The 25,973-nt window shown below is 40.2% G+C and overlaps 1 long non-coding RNA gene across 1 annotated transcript; it reads left to right on the top strand.

Moving 5' to 3' along the window:
- Positions 1–2,349: 2,349 nt before the first annotated feature.
- LOC142827614 (uncharacterized) lies at positions 2,350–19,746 on the top strand. The gene is made up of 3 exons (XR_012902309.1): positions 2,350–2,498; positions 18,055–18,297; positions 18,413–19,746. It is a non-coding gene; the product is annotated as an uncharacterized LOC142827614 (long non-coding RNA).
- Positions 19,747–25,973: the final 6,227 nt, after the last annotated feature.

Genomic DNA, 25,973 nt, shown 5'->3' with positions numbered 1-25,973 from the left:
TCCACTATGCTGGATGAAGCCTGCAGGAGCATATCTCTATAAGGCACAGAAGCTGCAGATCTGTGTGTATACGTTCTTCCTTCTGATTTGTGCAGAGAACCACAATGGCTGTGCTGCCTTTTAGCCTGGATTCACTTTGGAGTTGTGGAGTAGCATTTGAGCCCCCTTTTAAAGGAAATAAGCTTTGCCCAGCAAAGGGAGCTGCACAGGAGATATGGATATAATTGTGTCTCCTATATAGTTGTAAAGGTTTTCTTATAAACCTATGGAAAATAAATTGCTAGTTCCAGAGAAGAGTCCTGTGGAGAAGGATATGACTTTGTTCATTCTGAATAATGAGAAAGACTGTATTATGACCTAATAGCATAGAAGAGAAGGGAAAGTTTGGTGCAAAGGAGTTAATATTGTTTATGAGGTAGGCTGAGAAGAACAGAAAAGCGAGCTACATGTTAAAAAATGTTTATGAATGTTGGTCTAACACATCATAGTTGAAACTGGTAGCTCCCTGATGGGGATTGTATTGCTATTTGTTACTGTTTAATTTTAAGGTTTCTTTAAAAACAAAACATTGGGTTCCTGGAATTTGAAATGACTTAAGATGGGACCGCCTCTTTCATAGCCAGGAAAGTCTTCACAAGGTTCTCAAAGAGTTCTTTGTGCGGTAATGATTCCTTTCTCTGCATAACCCTGCAGTAGTTAATATCAATATCTAGTTTTATTTCAGCTTCTGAATATATAAAACGAGCATAAAAAACTTACTGACAGAAGTGTAAAAAATAACATAATCAGTCTGGAGGCAAAATGAGAACTAAAGGATTAGATCTTAGTGATATTAATGCTTTTTTGGGGGCAAAACTTGCTTTCTAAATTTAATATTTATAACTTATAACAACATATCAGGGTATATTTTCATAGCAGCACACAAGAGTTAGCACTTATAATAAGATTTGTACACTGAGCTTCTGAACAGTGCTTTGGACAATTACCCTATCAACTGCATTTTATGATGACACTAAATCTGCATACAGTTATGCTCTGACATGAAAAAATTTCTGTTACAAATTTTGAAGCAGCAGGTATATGGATGTATGATTTTGTAGCAACAGACAGTGCACTGAAGCAAATCAGTGTGAAAAACAGCCCTGGAAAACAATTTTCTTTCTTTCTGGTAAGACTGGCATCTTTATACCTTTGGAAGAATGCTAATAATATAATGAAAAATATGATTTTGCTTGCTGATTAAAAAAAAAAAACCTTATCCCTTTCCACCTTCTCTTTTAGGTCAAGATTATCCAACCATAAGCTGGATATTTAATGACTCTTGATCAATAAACAGAAAATCGATGCTAAATAGTCATTTTTATTCCTGTGATATTTACTATACGTCAATTGATATATGTCATTATTCTATTCCACGTTTGTAAATGCTTTTAATATTATTGCTAACAGATCATTAGAGTCCCTTCATAGAAAAAACACGACCAATACCAAATCATGCAATTGACATTCATTATGTTTATGGCAACTTGGATCTTAACAGATTCTCTTCATGGTTAGGAGTGCAAATGAATAATGTCTATGTCTACATAGTAGCGCATACATCGAAATAAGTTACTCAATTAGAGCTATGCAAATTTCATAGGTTATTTTGAAATTTGAAATTTGGTACTGTCTACATAGCGCTGATTTTGAAATAAATTGCTATTCCAGCGTCTTCCTTAATCCTCGTGCAACAGGTTTACAGGAAGCCAGAATAAGAAGCCCGTTATTTGAAATGTATTTTGAAATAATGGGCATGCTGTTAAAATGTGGCGAACACTATTTTGGGATAACGGACGTTATCCCGAAATAGTGCGGCTGTGTAGATGTACCCTTATTGGCTGTGCTGAGCCCCTGAATTAAACTCTGCCATTAATTTAAGTAATTTAATTCTCTATTCAATCATAGATTATATCTCAGAAATATGAATGCTTTGTTGGTTTTCTTATAAGGAATTAGACAGTGATATTAAAGCCAGAGTCTTGAATTGGGGCAAAGCCCAGGTGCAACATTTCTAAGGGAGCTCAGGAAACTATTCTGCCTCAGTGACACACAATGATTCTGTACTTGAGCTGGTTTTCTGCCAATGTAACTTGTTGGCTTTACTTGGGGCCGTCTTTACGGTACAGAGATTTTCATTGGTATATCTTCATGAATTTAATTACACTGGTACATTGATGTAAAGTGTGGCTTAGTTTGGAAATTTTGCTAATATTGATATAGCTTGAGTTACTGGTTTACAGTTATGTCAGCAACAAAAGAATCAAGTTCACTGTCTTAGGGCATGTTTTTACTACCCCCCAGATTGATGGGCAGCGATTGATCCAGGAGGGGTTGATTTATCACTTCTATTGACAGCTGGGAACTCTCCAGTCGACTTCGGAATTCTTCCAGAATGAGAATAAGGGGTGACAATGGGAAAGCAACATCTGTCAACTTTCTGCAGTGAAGTTACTGCGGTAAGTTGATTTAAGTACGTTAACTTCAACTGCAGTGTTCACATAGCCAAAATTGCATAACATAGATCAACAGCCCTCGGAGCTGTAGGCTACGCCTGAGGAAAAGCTGTTTCACTCTCTTTAACATGTATGATGTGGGGAAGGGCCAGGTACCCATTCTCCCTTTTGCCTTTTCAGAGAAGGTAAGTTCACTCACTTTACAGAATCATCGGGCCAGGCTCCCTACACCCGATATCAGGGCTCTTAAGTTGCTCTTGAGTTGCTCTTGAGTTGCAGGACTCCCATGTTCCCAGCCCCTGTGTAGGATATGCAAGGCATCTTGTTTCTTGTACCACCAGGCAGGAGCAATGGGCATAATCTGGTCATAATTATTATCCATTATTATATTGCAAAAAGTCTAGTAAATTTGGAGCCCCCATGGAAAAAGACACTGTTCCGTCTTAAGGACTGGATTTATCTCTGTCCCTGACATCTTAGAACCTAAGGAGTGAGGGTAAATAGAAGGGAAAGAGTTACAGGCAATGAAAGGAAGATGGGCATACATTGTCTGCTGCAACAGAATGTCAGAATATAATGAATTACTGCAATCTTTTAAAAAACATCAGCTAAAGGGGAAAGCATAGCTATTGTAAAAGATGCCAGTCCTCAGCAATTCTGAAATTAAAATATGTTGGGGCTGTTGTAGCAAAAGGGTATATTTAAACTTTTTGGTCACAATGAATTATTTGATGTATTTCCCATCACGCTTTGCTTCTGAAGATATTTAATCAGCAAATTATCCACAAAACTTTCAAATTCAGTTTAGTGTGGCACAAATTAATGCTATCCTGGGATAAGAGCTTTTGGCAGGATTTTGCAAGGAAAGTTATTAATACAGCGGGGTTTTTGTTAAATGTTAGCAAAAGATGGGTACTGATGAAATATTGCACTAATGTGGTATTGTGAGAATAGCCAGAGACTTACACAATAGGGTTTTCACATAACCCTATTCCTGTATGTGGAAATATTAGAGTGTGCAACTGAAATATGATATAACTAGCAGATTTATCTGGTTTTGTTCAAGTTCTTAAATCAATTAAGAGGTTTTTTTGGGAGGGAGGGAGGAATATAGAGAAAATGTACATGCTTTATTTAAATGATTATATTTTTTTAATGTTATTGTCTTTAAATTCATTTTTATTTCAGATTTATTAGAAAAGGGATTGTTAAAATGTTTCAGTTGATTTTTTTTAGTACTTTTTAAATGGGAATTCCATTAAGTGTATTTTTTTCTTCATCCATGTAAACTCACTATGTTTTAACAAAAACGGGCTATAGTCAATTTGTTTCCAATAACATTGTCTTCTATTTTTCAAACCTTAAGCACTGAGTTAGTTTTAGAAAAACAGAGCATACTCCAAATGTCTTAGTTTTACATCTTTTCTGTAGGGCTTATTGAGAAGCAATCCTATCCCAGGTTCATCCTATTTGTCTGGCTCATCTTCAGTGGTGGATTTAGGGCAGGGCGAGCGGGGTGGCTGCCCTGGGCCCCGCGCTTCCTGAGGCCCCATGCATGCGCCATGGCACCACGGCACATGCGCCATGTCAAAGGGGGGGCCCCGCAAAATTTCGCTGCCCAGGGCCCAGCGGCACTGCCCTGGGCCCCGCGGTACTCTCATCCACCCCAGCTCATCTTGGTTCAGTCTCTTTCAGCATTCACACAGTTATGTCAGTTTTGAGGACTGTAACAGAATTATTTTGGTATCATGGATGTTGTAATGGGGTATACAAATCCAACTCAACCTGAAAGATTAAAGGCAATATTGGGCCCAGACAGCCCGGCCCTGCTAAGCATGCGGTGCCTGGAGGAACAGGTGAAAAGTTGCTCAGAAGAGGATGCAATAGATCATGTACAGACTATGAGCCTAATCTTTCTCTGGGAAGCCAAATAGAAGCTTGGGAGGTGCAATCCATCCCCTCATCCAGGTCATTAATAAAGATATTGAACAAAACCGGCCCTAGAATCAATCCTTGGGGCACTCTGATTGAAACTGACCACCAGCCAGACATTGAGCTGCTGATCACTACCCATTGAACCTGACAATCTAGCTAGCTTTCTATCTACCTCACAATCCATTTATCCAATCTTGCTGGCAAGAATATTGTGGGAGACTGTATCAAAAGCTTTGCTAATGTTAAGGTATTTCACATCCACTGACTTTCCCATGTCCACAGAGCCAGTTATCTTGCACTGGAAGGCAATCAGGTTGGTAAGGCATGACCTGCCCTTGGTGAATCTAAGTTGACTATTCCTGATCACTTTCCTCTCTTCCAAGTGATTCAAAATGGATTCCTTGAGGATCCCCTCCATGATTTTTCTGGGGACTTAGGTGAGTCTGACCAGTCTGTAGTTCCCTGGATTGTCCTTCTTCCCTTTTTTAAAGATGGGCACTATCTTTGCCTTTTTCCAATCATCCGGGACCTCCCCCGATCACCATATGTTTTCAAAGATAATGGTCAATAGCTCTGCAATCATATCAGCCAATTCCTTCAGCACTCTCTGATGCATTAAATCCAGACCAATGGATTTGTGTATGTCCAAATTTTCTAAATAGTTCTTAACCTCTTCTTTCTCCATCAAAGACAGCCCACCTCCCTCCCATACTGTGTTGCCTAATGCAGTAGTCAGGGAGTTGACCTTGTCTGTCAAGATAGAGGACAAAAACAACCATTGAATACTTCAGCTTTTCCCATATTATCTGTCACCAGGGGTATGTCTACACTACCCCGCTAGTTCGAACTAGCGGGGTAATGTATGCATACCGCACTTGCTAATGAAGCCCGGGATTTGAATTTCCCGGGCTTCATTAGCATAAGCGGGGAGCCGCCATTTTTAAATCCCCGCTGCTTCGAACCCCGTGTAGCGCGGCTACACGGGGCTCGAACTAGGTAGTTCGGACTAGGGTCCTATTCCGAACTACCGTTACTCCTCGTGAAACGAGGAGTACCGGTAGTTCGGAATAGGCACCCTAGTCCGAACTACCTAGTTCGAGCCCCGTGTAGCCGCGCTACACGGGGTTCGAAGCAGCGGGGATTTAAAAATGGCGGCTCCCCGCTTATGCTAATGAAGCCCGGGAAATTCAAATCCCGGGCTTCATTAGCAAGTGCGGTATGCATACATTACCCTCCTAGTTCGAACTAGGAGGGTAGTGTAGACATACCCCAAGTTACCTCCCTCATCCAGTAAGGGTTCCACGCCTCTCTGATCATTCTTCTATGGCTAACATGCCTGTAGAATCCTCTCTTGTAACCCTTCACATCTCTAATTAGCTCAATTCCAATTGCTCTTTGGTCTTCCTGATAACACCTCTGCATGCTCAAGCAATATATTTATACTCTTCCCTAGTCATCTGTCCAAGGAAGACTTCCTTTTTGTGGTTAAGCTCACCAAGGATTTCACTGTTAATCCAAGCTGGTCATCTACCATATCCCTTATTTACTGTTACTGAAATTGGCATACTAGAAAATATATGGCCAGTGAGCTCAGAGATAAAAACATCTGAGTCCTGGTGTCATCAACCCAGATTAGAATTTGGATACAGAAAATTTTAAGGATACAAATGTTTCCACAGGGGATGAGAGATATTCCCACATGAGAATCAGAGAGGAATCAGAATCAGAGGGGAAAATCAAAACATTAGGTCTTCGATCCCTGGAGATTTGTAATAATTCTCCATTTCCTCAAGTTCTTTTTCTCTCTGAAACCAAACTTCAGGAGATGTGCACCCAGGACTTTCCAAAATTTACATCCTCTGGATTTCTAGCCTTTACAGGGACAGAATAAAAGAGTGCTGACACGAGATGGTTGAAAAGCATTAATCATCTCTCTCTCTCTCTCTCTCTCTCTCTTTCTCCCTCTCTCTCTCTCACACACACACACACACACACACACGGTATGTCTACAAAGAAAAGTTATTTCAAAATAACGCCGTTATTTCGAAATAACTTTCCTAGCATCTACACGGCCAAACTGCTATTTTGAAATTAATTCGAAATAGTGGAGTACTTATTTTTAGAATTTGGTAAACCTCATTCTACGAGAAATAATGCCAAATTCGAAATAGCTATTTCGAAATAAGTGCTGTGTAGACACTTATATCGAAATAGGGGGCCTCCAGCCTTCCCAGGATGCCCTCGTGGCCACTCCAGCCTCAATCAAGAACACTCCACTCCCTCCCTCCTCCCTGGAGCCCTTAAAGGGGTTGATTCTGGCCACTGTGCCTTCACCAGTTCCAAGTCCTCCAGCCCAGAGCTAGCAGTCACTGCCCCGATCCAGTAACCCCAAAACATGAGCCAGCAAGCCACTGGTGGGAGCCCTCCATCGCTCCCCATGAGCAGTCTACCAGCTCCCAGGAGCCTGACAGGGCCCAGAAAAGGCAGTCACCTTCCTGGTCCATTGTGGAGATCATAGACCTCATTGAGGTTTGGGGGGAATCCTCCAACATCCATGATCTCCACACTAGATGGAAGAATGTGGCTGTCTATGGCGGGATAGCTGGTAGCATGGTCAGCAAAGGCCAATATCCACACCCAGGAACAGGTGTGGATGAAAATCAAGTTGGTCCAGCGAGACCCCCAACCCTGAGCCCTGAGCTTCCCATCCCCCTTCTTCTCCTTCCTTCCCCTTTCCAGCTCCCTCCTCCCAGGTTTCCCCCTCCCCTCTTCCACCCTCTCTTCTCCCCTCTCCCGCCTCCTTTCCCCAGTCTCACCAGAGTTTCATTCCTTCCCCCCAGTTTTGTTAAATAAAGAGAGTTTGTGTTCATGAAAATACTTGTATTTTATTTGACATCAGGAAGGGGGGTTAGGGAGGGGTAAGTGGAAGGACATGAGGGAGGAATGAGGCACAAGCCCCCAGTGGGGCAAACCAGGGAGGCTCTTAGTGCTCCTCAAGGTGGAAGCTCTCCTGCAGTGCCTCCTGGATACTGACAGCCCCCCGATGGACCTCCCAGATGGCAGCCTACAGAAAGTGCAGCCAGGCTCACAGCAACATGTCCACGAGAGGCATCAGAGTGCCCGGGGCAGCTCTGGCTCCATGGTGCAGAGTGCTGTGGTGTCCTGAGTGAAGGCAACCAGAGCACGCAGAGACAAAATGCTTTGCTGTCCCTCATCAAGGTAGGCAAGCAAGTAGGGAAAGCTGAAAACCAGCTGTCCGGGGGGGGGGGGAGGTCCCTTTAACCAAAGGCCTCAGATAGCCTCAGGCAGCAGCCACACAGAGTAAATCCTCACCTGTAAATGATGCCCTGCTGGACCTGATTGTAGCCGGCCTTAAATGCGATTCAGCATCCACTCAGTGTAGATGTGCTATTTCGAAATAGCAAAACACTATTTTGAAATGCATTTTGTGTGTACACGCATTATTTTGAAATAACATATAAGATATTTCATTAATTTTCTTTTTTTCATGCACAAATACAACAATTTCAGATTTATTGATAACTCTCCTACCCTACCACCTCAAAACAACTTCATCTGAATTTTCCAATTTGAGGTTTTTCGGTTTTTGTTTCTCATCCTTTTTTTCCTCTGTTCCTCTTCTTTTCTTATGACTTGGAAGTAGGGATTGAAACTTCGACAGACAAACACACAGAGCAGGGAGCATGAATAAAATACTAACACTTCTACATGGTTTTATGTCTGCTTTTGTTTTGTTTTTGTTTTGTGTGTGTTTGGTAGAATGGACAAAATATTTCAGGTATCACTTGAGTTGGTTTATGAAATGCTGTGAAAGAAATTCAGCTCATACTATATTATAATGGTTACTTGACTTCTCAATCTAAGTGTTGTTTGAAAGACTTTTAAATGGAATTTCCATTTCCTTTTAATTTTTGTGTTAAAGTAGAAAATGTATGGACTCTTCCAGTAGATTTTGTAAATCCCATAGCTTAAGAATCCCAAAAAGGGTAATAAGGAGAACTTTAAGATTACCTTGCACCACCATGTGGCTCGGGAGACAGAGGATGTATTTCTGGAATCTATTGTATAGTTAGATCAGTTGAACTTACTATTCATTCTACTAGAATATAGTGAATATAGCTACTCAGTTGGAAGCACTGAGGGTATGTCTACACTACCCCGCTAGTTCGAACTAGCGGGGTAATGTAGGCATACCGCATTTGCAAATGAAGCCTGGGATTTGAATTTCCCGGGCTTCATTTGCATAAGTGGGGAGCCGCCATTTTTAAAACCCCGCTGGTTTGAACCCCGTGCAGCGCGGCTACACGGGGCTCGAACTAGGTAGTTCGTACTAGGCTTCCTATTCCGAACTACCGGTACACCTCGTTCCACTCGTTCGAACTAGGAGGGTAGTGTAGACATACCCTGAGACATTTCCACAGTGTGACAGCAGCGGTGATGGGCTTATTGGAAAACTACAAGCAAGAGAAAAATTAATGACCTACATGCTGAGGCATCAGTCTCTGATCAGATATCTTGAAAATCTTTGTTGATTATTTTAAATGTACAGCTTGTCTTTTGATTCAGTATAACTGAAGCAATGCCAGATTTTCTATATATTTACAGCACTTTCCCAACTGTTATAACTTCCCTCTCCTAAGTACAGAAACAACCACCTGGACCTTCCTCTGAAAGTACATGTTAAATTAAAGTGCAGTGGCAGGGCAAAGAATTGTCTGTGTGGAAATACTGAATAGATGGTGTTTGGGGGACGTAGATGCTATAACAATCATGTGCATGGACAAACATGTTAATTTATCTTTCTTTCAGGGTAATTTAAGTTCCACCATGCACTCAAATGATCATTTCTCTTTAAAATATTTAGCAAATGATACTCCATTCAAGTTTAGTCAAATCTTAAGAGACTAAGAAAATACATTATTTGTTTAATGATTTTCCTTGTTCTCGCTTGACCCTCAGCTCAAATAGGTTATCTCCCAAGGAGGTCATCTTCAGACAGTGAGAAACTGTTATTATATCTTTAAGCACCTGTTGATAAATGGAAGGCTTCAAACTGCTAAGGTTACATCTACACTGGCATGATCTTGTGCAAAAACTCTTTAGCGCAAGAGTTCTTGCATTAAAGTAGTTGCGCAAGAGTTCTTGCATTAAAGTAGTTGCGCAAGAGTGTGTCTACACTGGCATGTGCTTTTGCACAAGAGCTGTGCTTTTGTGCAAGATCATCCTTGCCAGTGTAGATGCTCTTTTGCGCAAGAAAGCTCTGATGACCATTTTAACCATAGAGCTTTCTTGCTCAAGAAATTCATATTGCCTGTCTACACTGGCCTCTTGTGCAAGAACAGTTGCACAAAAGGGCTTATTCCTGAGTGGGAGCATCAGAGTTCTGGTTCAAGAAGCACTGATTTCATACACTAGAACATCAATTTACTTGCGCAAGAACACATGGCCAGTGTAGACAAGCAGCAAGTTTTTGTGCAAGAGCGACCGCTTTTGCGCAAGATCGTGCCAGTGTAGACACAGCCCTAGAGACATGTCAAGAAACCAAAGTAGATATTCAAAGTTGAAGAATGAGAATGAACCACTATAAGAGTTAGTAATTAGCTGAACCTGGAAATGTGGTTTTGGACAGATACACATAATTGTGGATGCTTATGGCAAAGCTTATCTGACCTATGATGTCCTTTTCTACAGAGATAATCCCAACCCCATCTTTCTCTAACATTACTCCTCCTCTCCTTCCTAATCCTAAATCCTCTGTTTTTTGAGGATCCTTGGGGGGATGGGAATCCAGAGATGCTCTGTGCATCTGGGTAGCTCCTCTTCACAGAAAAGCCAGGGTTCCTCCTCCAAGGAGTGGCCTGCATCTCCAACAATCTCTGTTTGACCTATAGATGATCAATTCAAGCTTTTTAGAGTATATTTCATTTTCTGGAGTGTATGAGATTTGGATTAAATGTCTTTTGGGGCCATGGTGAAGACCCATCAGGACAGAGGCTCTCAATCCTGAAGAAGAGTGTAAGGGGTAGCCTACACTAGAACATAAGAATGGCCATACTGGGTCAGACCAATGGTCCATCTAGCCTAGTATCCTGTCTGCCAACAGTGGCTAATACCTGATGCCCCAAAGGGAGGGAACACAACAGGTAATCCTCACTTGATCCTTCTTCTGTCATCCATTTCCAGACAAACAGAGGCTAGGGACACCATTCCTGGCTAATAGCCACTGATGGACCTAACCTTTAGCTCTTTTTTGAACCTTGTCAAAGTCCTAGCCTTCACCACATCCTCTGGCAAGGCGTTCCAGAGGTTGACTGTGCACTGAGTGAAGAAAAACTTCCTTTTGTTTGTTTTAAACCTGTTGCCTATTAATTTCATTTGGTGACCACTAGTTCTTATATTGTGGGAATAAGTAAATAACTTTTCCTTACTCACTTTTTTCCCCACCAGTCATGATTTTATAGACCTCTATCATATCCCCCCTGGGAGTCTTCTTTACTAAGATAAAAAGTCCCAGTCTTTTTAATCTCTCTTCATATGGGACCCGTTCCAAACCCCTAATAATTTTTGTTGCTCTTTTCTGAACTTTTTCTAATGCCAATATATTTTTTTGAGATCAGGTGACCACATCTGTATGTATCTCTTTTGAGATCAGGTGACCACATCTGTACGCAGTGCTACAGTGGTGCACCTCCACCAATGCACCTGCCCTGCTGTAGTACATCTGCTGGAGAGGCACTGAGGATGGGAGATAGGGCTCCTGTCAGCATAACTCCATCTTTGCAAGACGTAGTAGGTTTGTATGTGGGTGACGCCCTCCTGCTAACACACAGGTGCTTAGGTCAGTGTAACGTGTATTTCTGACAGGTGGAGATTATTTGTTATTGTTTATTTTTATTTATTATGTAAAATGCTACTTGGCCCCATGAATTATGTGCTTTTCTCTTTCATTATCTTCTAAGTGGAGAGGCGGAGTTTGAGTTCAACTGAGGCTAAAATGACTGACAGAAAATCATGGTAAGAAATGCCTGTCAAAAGTCATAAGTGAAATGAATTTTAATCTTTCAGCATGATTCTCTAACCTACTCAGATATACATCAAGAATGATTATCTACATTGGCATTAACCTGCCAGCTTTGTATCACCAGGACCCATAAGGGGATGTATCAAGGATCAGGAATTATATGTAGAAACTTCAGGGAAGAAGCAAAATGAAAATGAGACACAGTGAGATGCAAACGGTAGAGCAGCAATCTCTATACTTCTGGCTGCCAATTAATTTCCATTTTGATTTCCAATTCACTTCACAACACACCGGAAACTTACTTCTAATGCTGAAATTGTCAGTGATTATTCTCTAACAAGAAGTGGATATTTTCCCCTTTTGCTTCTTTTTATGGAAAGTTGGAGGCAAATCCATCCAGCCATTGAAAGGATAAAATACATTCACAATTTTTTCCCACTGTATAAAGGTACATCATAGTACTTTGTTTCCAGAATTAGGTAAAAATGACTGAAACTTTAAGTTTCACATTTTACTTGTATCTAGTCTCCAAAAAGCTCTCTGTTCAAAAGTATGGCCTGTGAAAAATAAAAGTTATGGAGGTTTTGAAATCTACCATATTACAAGATCCTGTTGGAGATAGCCACTTACAAACAAAGGTTATCTTAAACATATGGGCACAGCTATTAAATCACAAATAGAGTAATGCCTAAATCTCATGTCATTGGCTGTTTTGGCAGGATGAAGAAAATGCTGATTGATGCCTTAATAGCTCTTCCAAGCATGAGCCTCCTCTGTTTCTGCTAAAATGGAAGTAGGAAAGAACAGGCAATAGAAGGATCTTTCTATTGGAAGTTATCCCAGAAAGTGCATAAAATTGCATTTACTCAACGAGTACTAAGCATTAACAGATCCATCTTGAATAATATATATTTTTTTTACCTCAAAACTTGAGAGTGCATGGTAAGGCTAATGCCAACTCTTTTATTATGACCCTGCAGGGACAATTACATATATCTAATTGACATCTCCAAAACAACAGGTGAGTATCCTCAAATTTGGTATCTGATTGAGTTGTTATAAAAGCAGAAGTATTGATTCACTGGCCCTGACATGTCATTAGTGAGAGCAATGCATCTTGTTTTGATATGTCAGCACAGTGAATCAGTGGAAAAAGGTATGTGATGGGTTATGAGGAAATCACCTTTGGGTAGGCAGGGATAGGAATTTTTTTAACTTGTTTATTTGTATTTATTACCGCTCCAAAAAACAACAACAAAAATAACTCACAAGCAGGCAATACAGGGAGCAGAAATCCTGGAGGACACACACACCCCTAACATCCAGCTGTATCAATCACATCTAATGGAAGGTAATAAGATGTGACTGGCATAATGTGATGGTTTGCAGACTAACTCCTTGGCAACTTTAACCAAAAATAAATGTGATTTCTAGGAAACTGAGTCTAAATAAATGTCTTTTCAATCAAAACAAAAGAGCAGACTGGTGGACAAAACAAGGAGCTGGCATTTTGTATTTACCTGAAAATAGATCAGGACAGATTCTCAGGTGCATCCTATAAGCTTTGGCACATCTTAGATTGTATGAGATGAGGAGAGATGCCTCAGAAGAGATTTACTATGTGTGTAAGATAAGGAGCTTAAAACATTAGACTGGTATAGATATTCTCACCATTGGGGAAAAAGCCCTCTGCTTTGTTGTTTGCTCACTGCTTTGAAGGTGGTTTTTTTTTTTCTTTGCAGAAATTCAAAGTTTGCACTTTTGCTGAACTTTTTGTTACTTTTAGCATACCTGGAAACATCTTTGATACATATTTTGTCATGCATCCTTTAGAAACAATATATCCATTGCATTTTGCCAGAGAGTGGCAATCCATACCACTTGGAAGTTCATCTCAGACCCTTCTTCTTCTCATTTGAGAAATAAAAGACCCAATAAAGTTGCTGTGAAGAACAAAGAAGCTAAATAGTGTGCAGTGTCTTTGTCTGACACCAGCAGACCCAATGCTTTATTTAGAAAACTGAGGAGGAGCAGGTTTTGTGTCTGTGTGAGAGAACTCTAGGAATCAGGCATATAAAAATCAGCACATTACGAATAATAAAAAAAAATTGAAGGCATCGCTTTGTCTTTCCAATTTTGATTTAGTTTCAGTAAAATTACATTCATATTTGGGACTAAGTACATTGAATCAGACTTCATATCAGTTTCTTTGAATAGTTAGGAAAAACACCATCATCTCTCTCTCTCTCTCTCTCTCTCTCTCTCACACACACACACACACACACACACACACACACACACACACACAGATGCACATGACTCTTTTTTTGGATCAAAATGAGAAGCACAATCCTAGCCACCAATCCTGCAATTAGCTCTGAGTGAAACTAATTGCAATAATATTTATAACAACTTGGTCCAATCCATACTGTGTAATCTAGACACACAATGCAAAACAGAGAGGACTCAGAGTTATATGGTTAGAGAAAAAAGCTCCCTTCCCATAACTCTCTATTAATCTGAGTTGTGCCCAATCATTTAATTTAAGTTTATTACATCTGAATCAGAAGGGACATTCAGGTGGCTGCAGAAGTCATTCAAGCTACTTTCCAAATCTTTCACCCATAAAATCTTCAATGAATGTAATGGATTTGTTCTTTTCAATGAGAATATATAAGACAGTGAGAGACTTCATGAATATATTACAGACACAAAACATTCTTTGTATTCACTTCATGTTCACACTCACAGGATGAAAACAGTATTGAATTGTACTTCAGCTTGTTGGCAATGCACTGTAGCTACTTGCAGGGTAAGGCACACTCCATGTCAAATGTAGCTCTTACATGTTTTCTTTCATGTATGATGATTTCAGTTTTAATTCTGGTGTGATTTTTGCATACCTACAATTTCAGGATAGATAATACTTACAAGATATTTTTGTTACGTAAGATGTCTATGCACATCCATTTTACTATTGCTGGAGGACCTCAGAAAAGGAGTTGAAAAACATGTTTTATGAGAACCTATGTTACAACTGCTCAAAGCATAATGCTTCCAGTTGCAGATGACTGTGTGAGGGCCCAAATAGTATGGTGCTCTCAGAAGAAATGAATTTTAGTTCACAAGAGAAATGCATTTCAGGAAAAATACAACAGTCAAATATGTGAATTTCAGTGTGTGAAAATGAATTTGTATTGAGAACCCTACTCCACTTCCCACTCAAAACTCCATTAGGAATTGTAAAGTTTCTCTATACATAAATGAATCAGAATAAATGAGAGAAAGAGAGGAAAAATATTCAGCCTAAAGACATATGTGAGAAACAAATGGTGCTTTATGGAATATAGGAATGAATACATGAATAAAATAAAAAAAATACTCCGCGTAAAACCTTGAAGAAGCTTCCAAAAAGGCTCCTATTGCCTGCTGCCCTGACTCTTGTTTGGCCTAGGGATGTTAGAATGTAACTGGTTAACCAATAAGCAGATGCATATCAGTTAACATTACGGGTTAATCGCAGCCCCACCTTTGCTATAGCTCTGCAAGTAAATTTGGAGCCAGTAGACAGATTAAATCAGTTCTGGCATGTGCCAGGTCCCAGCAGTTGCCCCCAGTCTTAGGCTGCCCCACTGTAGCTCTTCATTTTAAAAAACTTACAGCTGGGACTGAGCCAGCCTGCCTGCTGGCTCCTAGTTTTTAAAATGCAGAGCCACAGTGGGGGCAGCCTGGATGTGGGGCTTGTTGCTGGGATCCGGCATGTGCCAGGACTGAGCCTGCCAGCTTCTAATACAGAGCCTGCAGCGAATTGTAGTAAATTCCCCTGTGAAACTAACAGTTAGCAGTGTAACTGACAAGATATTTAACAGTCTCACAGGGGTAGCTGTGTTAGTCTGTAACTTAAAAAAGCAAAGATTATGAGCTTTCGTGGGCACAACCCACTTCTTCAGATGAGTGGAGTAAAGAGGCACAGACAGGTAACTTTTGGGATTTCTGTACCTCTCTGTGCCTCTTTTCCCATTCATCTGAAGAAGTGGGTAGGGCCCACGAAAGCGCACAATACTAAATACATTTTTTGTTGGTCTCTAAGGTGCTACAGGAACATTCATTGTTTTTTAAAGTTTTTAAAATATATTTAACAGTTAAACTGTTACTGTATTACACAGTTTTTAATATCCCTAGTGTGGCCATACTCAGTTCTGTTATCTGTATATTATGATAGTTAAATCAAATGGAATTACAGTAAAATCTAGATATACCTCTTCCTAATATACAAATCTTGACAAAGCAATAATAGAGTTGCATTACTGATTGCTTTTATCATAAGGTAAAGTGATAACATTAAAGATGGGTTACCATGGCCAGGCCTACAGTAAGTGTCAAATTCAAACTAAAGTACACAATTCAAGTTATCTGAACATACCTTAGTTGAACATCCCACTGTGTGCCCACTATGGGATGTTGATGGGAGAAACTTTGTCAACTTTCCTTACTCCTTGCAACCTGGTGGAGTACCAGAGTTGACAGAAGTGTTATCAGTAGTTGATTTAGCATATCTTTACTAGACCCACTAAATTGACCCCTGAGGAGATCGATCTCCACAGTGTCAATTTCCCAGTAAGTGAAGACTGTTTCAAAAGAGGTTGCCGTTTCTGATTCTCTTGTGAAATAAAAGACTCTTTATTGCTGTGCTTGGCTGTTACATATGTGCTCCCAGTGCCTTCTAGTGTTGGCCCTGCAAAGACCAAGGAGAATTCTAATCCCCCTGCTCTGAGGAACTGGAATGTTCTAGTGTTAGGCAGCTGTGGGTGCATGGAGTCTTGACTAGGTGAGGAAGCAACCAGGGACCATAGACTCTGCCCATCTTCCATATCACTGGCTGGAGTTGGACCAACAAAGTGTTTGTGGTGGGGAGAGGGGTGGGGCAGTAAACTGAGTCTTATTTTTATCTCACTCCCTGCCCTCCTTTCCTTTTGAGTTTATCAGAAAGAGACAGGATATGCTACAGATGGACTTCATGAAGCTTTTGCCAACAACTTTGGAGATTAGGGGGCTATCAAACAGATACCAGAGCATGCTTTTAGTCATTCTGTATTTAAAACCAAATGGTATCTTCACCTGTGAAAGCATTTACAAGCAGATATTGCTAGACAAGAATCAACCACAGGAAACTTCATCATCCATTTTAACTTGATTGAGTGATGATTTCTTAGTACAGCAGTTGATTTTTTACAATGCAGCTCTCTGCTATGAGAAGCAGATATCCTCCCTCTCGTTTAAAGATGACATGCAATAAATCTATCTAATACCTGGCAGTTTTATGAGATTCTAGTTGAGAATTTTGCCAATATAAATGATGCTCCAGAACACATTCAATGTTTGCTCACATTCTTGCTCATCTGAACTTTCACTGGCAACCATCTTTTACTCTATGCGCTACTGGATGAATGCAGAAACTGAAAACATGTTTCAGTGCAATTACAATATCTCGTTTGTACAACACTATCTGCTTTATCAGATATGTTTCTCTATGAGCAGTTGCAACTGTGAGTAACTGATATTATCCACTGGGATGAACTGCTATTTTGATAAGTTGTTCTGGCTTGTCTAGTTTATCTCGATAGCTAAACACACACATGTTCCTGCAGAAAAATTCTTTGATGTTGTTAATCTGCTCCTCCCCCCCCCCAGTAATTAAAAATATTCTGAAAATGATAAGAGATAGTGCCTAAATACATAAAAGAGCTGCCTTTCATAAGATACTGATTACAGGCAGTCCTTGAGTTACGCGAATCTGACTTACGTCGGATCTGCACTTACGAATGGGGCATTCTCGCCCCGGAGCTCGCAGGCAGCGGGACCACCCAGAGCGCAGCGGTCCTGCCACCTTGACCTCCAGGGCAAGAAAAGCTGCTCCGGGTGCCCCTGGTCTGCTGGGGACCGTCTCCAGCAGACCAGGGACACCCGGAGCAAAGCCGCAGTGGCAACGGGGTCCCGAGCCTCTGAGGCTTTGCCAGAGCAAAGCCTCAGAGGCGCGGCACCCCGCTGCCGCTGCGGCTTTGCTCCCCGTGTCCCTGGTCTGCTGGGGGGGGGGGGGCTCAGCTAGTGCGCCCCCCCCAGCAGACCAGGCTTTTGTTGTGGACCCTGGGGTAGAGCAGCTGGGGTGCTGCTGTATTGGTCCTGCAGGGACCTACCTGGCAGCCCAGCTGTTCTGTCCCAGGCTCGAGATTCAGCCACTGTTGAAACTGATCAGTGGCTGATTCCAGGAAGCTGGGGGCAGAGCAATTCTGCCTCCAGCTTTGTGTAGTCAGCCCCTGGTCAGTTTCAGCAGCAGCAGCTGAATCTGGAGCCAGTTCCGACTTACATAAAAATTCAACTTTAGAACAAACCTATCGTCCCTATCTTGTACGTAACCCGGGGACTGCCTGTATTTGAAGGGCTGCACATCTCTATTGTACACTGAGAAAACATTAAGTTCACTATTGATATTTTATATACTAGAGGGAAAAGGATAAATTTAAACTAAGGTTCATATTATTTACACAGTCTTTATTTTCTTTCTGTTTTCTTTTTTTTTTTTAGAATTATTATCAGACACTAAGCTCCTGTCCCATCCCCCAACACCTTTTAAAATGACAAATGAGAAAGCCAGCAGGTTCTCCTCTATTCCAAAATCAGATAATAACAACTTATGGATGAAAACCAAAAGCAAACTTAAGATGGAGAAGAAGGACAGTCTGGTAGTTAAAGAAAGCGTTAACATAGGATTTGGGCAATATAAGTTCAAAGTTTTCAATCTATCACCAGCTTCAACTGCAAACTTGGGTAAGTCATTTAACATAGTGATTCTCAACTACAGATATGTGTACCCCTGGGGTTACTGAAACATCTTCCAGGGGGTACTAACCTACATCAGTGTTTCTCAACCTTGTTGTTATAGGCCTCAGGCAGACCCGAGCAGAAGGTTGTGAGTGTCAGACAAGTCTCACAAGTGAAAAACAGGCTCAAGTATTACATTGAAATGTAAGAACAATTAAATGGTAAAAATAAAAAGGCAAGCAATGTTCAGTGATAGTGTGCTTTTGTATTTGCATGTCTGATTTAGTAATCAGGTAGTTTTTAAGTAAGATACATAGAAAGATAATGGAGCCAATGATTAAGCAATCAATTTGCAAACATCTAAAAGATAATAAGGTGATAAGTAGCAGTAAGCATGGATTTGTCAAGAACAAATCATGTCAAATCAACCTGATAGCTTTCTTTGACAAGGGAATAAGCCTTGTGGATATGTTGATGTTAGTAAGGCTTTTGATACTGTCTTTCATGACTTTCCGATAAACAAACTAGAAAAATACAAGCTAGATGGTGCTACTATAAGGTGGATGAATACATAACTGGTTGGATAACCATTCCCAGTGTTCACAGTCATGCTTCAAGGGCATAATGGGAGTGGTTCTACAGGGTTCTGGATTCAGTTTTGTTGAATATCTTCTTCGGTGATTTAGATAATGATATAGAAAGTACACTTTAAGTATACTTAAAGTGTAAGCCTTTAAATCAGCTTCCGTACCTAATGACAAGAAGGTAGCCAATGTGACACCAACATTTAAAAAGGGCTCTAGAGGTGATCCTGGCCATTACAGACCGGTAAGTCTAACTTCAGTACCGGGCAAATTAGGCGAAACAATAGTAAAGAATAAAATTGTCAGGCACGTAGAAGAACATAATTTGTTGGACAAAAGTCAACATGGTTTCTGTAAAGGGAAATCATGTCTTACCAATCTATTAGAGTTCTTTGAAGGGGTTAACAAACATGCAGATAAAGGGGATCCAGTAGATATAGTATACTTAGATTTTCAGAAAGCCTTTGACAAGGTCCCTCACCAAAGGCTCTTGTGTAAATTACATTGTCATGGGATAAGAGGGAAGGTCCTTTCTTGGACTGAGAACTGGTTAAAAGACAGGAAACAAAGAGTAGGAATAAATGGTAAATTTTCAGAATGGAGAAGGGTAATGAATGGTGTCCCCCAAAGGTCAGTCCTGGGACCAACTTGTTCAACTTATTCATAAATGATCTGGAGAAAGGGGTGAGCAGTGCGGTGGTAAAGTTTGTGGATGATACTAAATTGTTTAGGATAGTCAAGACAGAAGCAGACTGTGAAGAACTTCAAAAAGATCTCACCAAACTGAGTGATTGGGCAAATGAAATTGAATGTGGATAAGTGTAAAGTAATGAACATTGGAAAAAATAACCCCAACTATACATATAGTATGATGGAGGCTGGCATTATTTTGCGGAAATACTTTTAACGGAAAAGTTTTTCCATTAAAAGTATTTCCGCAAAAGCACGTCTAGATTGGCACGGATGCTTTTGCGCAAAAAGTGCTTTTGCGCAAAAGCATCTGGAGCCAGTCTAGATGCGATTTTGCACAAGAAAGCCGCGATAGCCATTTTAGCCATCGGGGCTTTTTTGCTCAAAACAGTTCTTCCTTGTCTACACTGGCCCTCTTGCGCAAGTATTCTTGCACAAGAGGGCTTTTTCCCGAGTGGGAGCATGAAAGTGTATGCGCAAGAAGCACTGATTTTGTACATTACAAAGTCAGTGTTCTTGCGCAAATTCAAGTGGCCAGTGTAGACAGCTGGCAAGTTTTTGCACAAAATCTTGCCAGTTTAGACGCACCCGAGAAGTAATTCTTCTACTTTACTCCATGCTGATTAGGCTTCAATTGGAGTATTGTGTGGAGTCCCGGGCACTTTATTTCAGGAAAGATGTAGACAAACTGGAAAAAGTTCAAAGAAAAGTTCAAAGGAAATCAAAACTGTTTAAAGATCTAGAAAACATGGCCTATGAGGAAGATTGAAAGATTGAAAGAACTTGGTTTGTTTAGTCTGGAATAGAGAAGACTGAGAACCAATATGGTAACTCTTTTCAGGGACATAAAAGGTTGTTACAAGGATGAAGGAAAAAATTGTTCTTCTTATCCTTTGACGACAGATGGTGCTTGGTCCTACTGTGAGTGCAGGGGACTGGATTAAATGAGCACATGAGGTCCCTTCTAGTCCTATGACTCTATGAAACTTGGGTTCTTCAAGACATTTCAGACTCCAGTAGTCTGGAAAGGTTTAGAACCACTGATTTAGCAACTCTATGCTTCAGTACTACATCTGTTAAATGGCAACCATAGTCCTTTGCTACTTCATAAGAGTGTTGTAAAGATAAATATATTAAAAATGATTCATTCAGATAATATGGTGATGGTTGCCATATATGTCATATATGAACCTGGCACGTTTCTCCCTGTGGCCCCTAGGCAGGTGGAGGGGTGTGTGTGTGTGTACACACTGCCCACAGAGGATGTTGCTGGACCAGAGAGCTCCAGATTTGGGAGGTTCAGCCTGTTCAAAATAGCCATAGCCATGCTTGAAACTTTGAAAGCTCCATTTTAGTTGTAAAAATGCATTTTTCTCCCTTAGCAAGACTCTACTGTTGTTTTGTGAATTATTTTTTAATGTGTGTTTGTTTATTAGGAACATTCTCCCATCTTGAGAAACAATGTCATAATCAGAGTACCTTCCAAAAAGGTATTTTAACGAGTGTGTATATTATTTTAAAGTATGCTTGCTATATGTGTATCTACCCTTTATCCATGATGAAAATGGTATACATGTAATAAATTGCACATGTACACAATAAATACCTCTGTAATTTATCAGAAGCCCTCTTGATTATATCACTTGTCCTCTAATGAATTTCCTGGAGTTTTAATCTAATATTCCAAACTTCATAGGATCTTCAAATATATTCATTATCATTGTGAATCAACCAGTGAAATGTCTCTTTATCCCTATGAATGTAGAATTTCTTTCCTAAAATGGACCCTTTCTGTGGGCTAGTCTGGGACAGGAAGGCATGGCTTTATCAGTTGTGAATAATTCAGCATTACTAAACTCATACTGATAATACTACACACCCCATTATTTCTTCTAAGAGCAGTTGTGCAGAAAAAGGAACTTGGAAACTGTTGAATCCCAATTTTTGTGAATACTTCTAAATATTACAATTACAAGGAAACAATATTTTAATTCATATTCACTGTGAGGGATCACAGTACAAAAATGCCCAACTGAAATCTGGCAGGAATAAAATTTCCCAAATCAGTTCAGATATCAAAGACATGACATGGCTGGGGATAACATGCTTCTTATTGGCACGAGACATATAATTTTGGCTTTGATTGTGACATTCATACAGTTGTGGCATCTCCTTCACTGCCACATTCATGTCATTCATTACTTGCAGCAGTCTTTTCTAGGCATCAGTGTACAGTTTTACAGAAGCTTATGAATGGCATTTCAATTTACAACACTGCAGCTATTGTCTAGTGTTGTTGCATTTTGAATAGAAGGCAGAAAATGTCAAGTCTTTTTAAATTCAGAATTTGGTCACCTATAAGTGGGTTGTGGAAGTGCTTGTTTTGGCACCTGCTGATGTACTGCAAGAGGTTTTCATTAACTGGAAATCTTTTAATTAAAAAAAAATCTTCTAATATTTAGTAGTTTGCCCTGTGATTTAAAAAAAGAATGATTTATTTATTTAGGTGTATGAGGTCTGAAATCAAATTACATTTTGAAAAAAATCAGTAGGTTGTTATAGAGTACAAAATACATAGTGCTGTATGTCGAAAGATACAGTGGAACTATACACAGAAATTATTGCTCATTTGTATTATTATTTTTTAAAATTATGGCACCTCATGATTCATTCTGCAGAAGATTTTTATAGAGCCTGAGGTGAATTTATATAATTAGTTTGGTTTTGTGCCATATTTCCCATAGGTCAAGCCAATTAAAGGATAACTGAGGGAGACAGTACTCCAAACTGTGGCATATGGTACTATGGCATAAAAGCACAAGGGATATGGGAAAACAAATTGGCAGGGATTATAGTTTTGAAATTAAATGAAATTGGATGTAAAACATGTTGGACTCTGTTTTTAGATTTCCTTGAAATGTCTTGATTTCTCTTGGACTTGTTCAGTGGAATAGACACTTGGACTAGCAGATATAGGAGCTGTTCCTTAGTTTTCCACTGATACTGTGTGATCTTCCATTGATATTGTGTGACCTTTACCTCTCTGGGGCTCTGTTTCACCTTGAGTCATTTTTCATAGATTATAACGCCCAAAAGGACCGCTGTAATTGTTTAGTCTGACCTTTTGTGTAACACAGGCCTTAGGACTTCCCTGAAGTAATTCCCTTTTTATTAGAGCATATATTTCAGAAAAGCTGGCAATATTTTTTTCTGTCTCAACTATTTAGATGCTCATGGCAAAGAATACCTCTTTATATGAATATATACCAGAGTCTCCAACACATAGCTCACGGACCATCTACATCTGGAGCATTTTTGCAATACAACCTAGGAGTTCTGGTGGCCTGGGCAGGGGCAGCATATCAATCCCATCCCTCAAGCCCTGCCCCTTCCTGTCACTGCCCCACCATCTTCCCCCCAGTGCACTCCATCCCTGAATGGACTCAGCCTCGGCGATTACCAAGAGGGCCTGGCATGGGCTAGCAGCAGTGATTGCATTCCACTGACACCCCGCACTCACTGTAGCTCCTGCCACTATGTGAAGTTCAGGGTGTCCCAACCACTGCTGGCACCCTGTATGAGGCTCCTCAATACCCAAGGGCACATCCCTTGGGGACAGGGTGTAATGGGGGTTGAGGGCAGAACAGTGGTGGAAAGGGACAGGTCTTTGGGGATGGGAGGAGACATCCCTGCTCTCCTCTATGCTCCTGAGACTCATGGGCCAGACTGCAAAAATGCTTCAGGTGCGAATGGCTTATGGGTCATGAATCTGAGACTCCTGACATAGTGCCTAGCACAACTGAGGCCTAATCTCATTTGGAGCATGTACACTAACAACAAAAACTTGGCATCTGAGACTCAGTTCAGGTCATTAGATTCAGGCTTGGGTTGCAGGGCTAAAAATAGCAGTGTGGACATTTGGGCTAGGATCAGAACCTGGGTTCTGAAAGCTGATGATGGGGAAGGTCTCAGGTCCCAAGCTCCAGACAGATTCCATATGTGTCCACTATTTTTTCTAGCTCTACAGGCTGAACAATGCAAGCTTGAGTCATTTGAACCAGGTTCTGGGTCTCAGTGCCATGGGTTTTTCTTTCTATAGACATATTTTAGTGCTACTGACAGTCAAATATACCATTATTATTAATTGAATTTTGAGCTTATGTACAGTACTTCTTTTTTTTAGAAGGTTCAGGGTGTTCTTTACCCTGGGTTGTTTTCTTACATCTTGTATCAATGACGTAACTTTTGAGGCTTTTTATATGTTCATAATCTTTTGACCTAAGTCCAACTTTCAGTGTGTCTCCCAGGCTACGTCTACATTGGCATGATTTTCCGGAAATGCTATTAACGGAAAAGTTTTCCATTAAAGGCATTTTCGGAAAAGCACGTCTAGATTGGCAGGACGCTTTTCCGCAAAAGCACTTTTTGCGGAAAAGCATCCGTGGCCATTCTAGATGCGCTTTTCCGCAAAAAAGCCCCGATCGCCATTTTCGCGATCGGGGCTTTTTTGCGGAAAACAACTCTCTGCTGTCTACACTGGCCCTTTTGCGCAAAAGGTTTTTGGAAAAAGACTTTTGTCCGAACGGGAGCAACATAGTATTTCCGCAAAAGCACTGACAATGTTATATGAGATCGTCAGTGCTTTTGCAGAAATTCAAGCGGCCAGTGTAGACAGCTGGCAAGTTTTTCCGCAAAAGCAGATGATTTTGTGGAAAAACTTGCCAGTCTAGACACAGCCCCAGTGTATAGTATAATAGTTACCTGAGTAACTATCTTACCACTGCTAGAGATTTACCCTAGATCTAGGAATATAGGCAATGTCTACACTACCAGGTTATTTTGAAATAACTTACTTCAAAATAAAAATTCCCAAAATAACTATTTTGAAATAGCATGTTTACACTGTAGGGAAGCCTCTCTTAGGGTACATCTACACTGCATGGCTATTTTGAAATAAGCTATTCAGGAATAGTTATTCTGAAATATCTTATTTCAAAATAGCACGTCTACACTGCAGGGAAACCTCAAAATTAGTCCGAGGCAAGCTTCCCTAATATAAATGTACTATCTCGATTTAGAGTCCCAGGAGGCACCGGGGAGGAATAACTTAGAATGGCCCAGGTGAGGAGCTATTTCAAAATAGCAGCAGTGGCAAATCTACACACGCCTTATTTTGAAATAGCTGTTTGGAATAGGCATTATTCCTCATAAAATGAGGTTTACAGATGTTGGGATAAGCCATTTGCTGTTTCAAAATTATTTTGAAATAACAGAATGGCTGTGTAGACTCTCACATTGTTATTTCAAAATAATGCTAGTCATCTCGAAATAATGGTGCAGTGTAGATGCACCCTTACCGTGAATGCGCTACCTTGACTCAGAGCCCCAGGAAGCATTGTGGGGTAATTACTTTGAATGAATCTGGGGTGTAGTTACAAGGAAACCTTTGTTATCCGGTACTCTGTTAATCAGAAAACTTTGTTAACTGGTATTGCCCCCAGCCACAATACTGTCACATCTTCAGGCACACACTGCTTGGTTTACCATGATTTGCTTAACAATTTTATATTTAAGAAGTACTAAACATCTTTAACTCAAAATAGAAATGTGAGACCAACTGCCTCACACTATAAAACTACCAATATTAAAAACTTGAGTTTTACTATTATCATCCATTGGTTTCTCCTAGGTTGATGGGAACCCTCAGATAACTGGAATTTTTAGCTAACCAGAATGCTCTAATTCCCGAGCGTGCCAGGTAACATAGGTTTTACTGTATTTTGAAATAACAGCAACTGAACATCCACACTAACCCTATTTTGAAATAGCTGCTTCTAAACAGGCATTGATTTCAGGGATTGTTATCTTGAAATAACAAGCCCGTTATTTTGAAATAATTTGGAAATAATGGGCTTGCTGTGTGGACACTCACCTTGGTATTACAAAATAAGGAGACTTATTTTAAAATAACTCTGTAGTATAGATATGCCCATAGCTACAATAATACATATTGGGCTCAATTCACTCCAATTTACAACAATAAAACAAATAATTTAAATAACCACTGGCAATTACAGTGGTGTAAAAACAGATTAATGAAGTGATTAACTAAGTCTATTAAATACAATGTATTCTGAAAACTTTTCTGAAGAATTAGGAAACAAAATTAAAATAATGCACTATGTAACTGACTTAACAAGAGAATTGGCTTTTTAAAGAATAAATTGTCTATCTGTACTATTCATAGTGAGTCTTATATGTATCTGAGAATCCCACAAATAAGTATTAGGTGAAAAAAGCACAACTGTTTAAATTTTAATCTCCTCCACTGGCTGGTCCATGTAAAATAATAATGGTTATCAAATCAGATTCACTGAAAGAATGAACTTGTCAAATTCACTTTATCTG

Source organism: Pelodiscus sinensis, chromosome 3, assembly GCF_049634645.1.
Source record: "Pelodiscus sinensis isolate JC-2024 chromosome 3, ASM4963464v1, whole genome shotgun sequence".
In the NCBI taxonomy this organism is placed as follows: domain Eukaryota; kingdom Metazoa; phylum Chordata; order Testudines; family Trionychidae; genus Pelodiscus; species Pelodiscus sinensis.
Note: the sequence above shows the minus strand (reverse complement) of the source record. Positions and strands in the feature narration are given on the sequence as shown.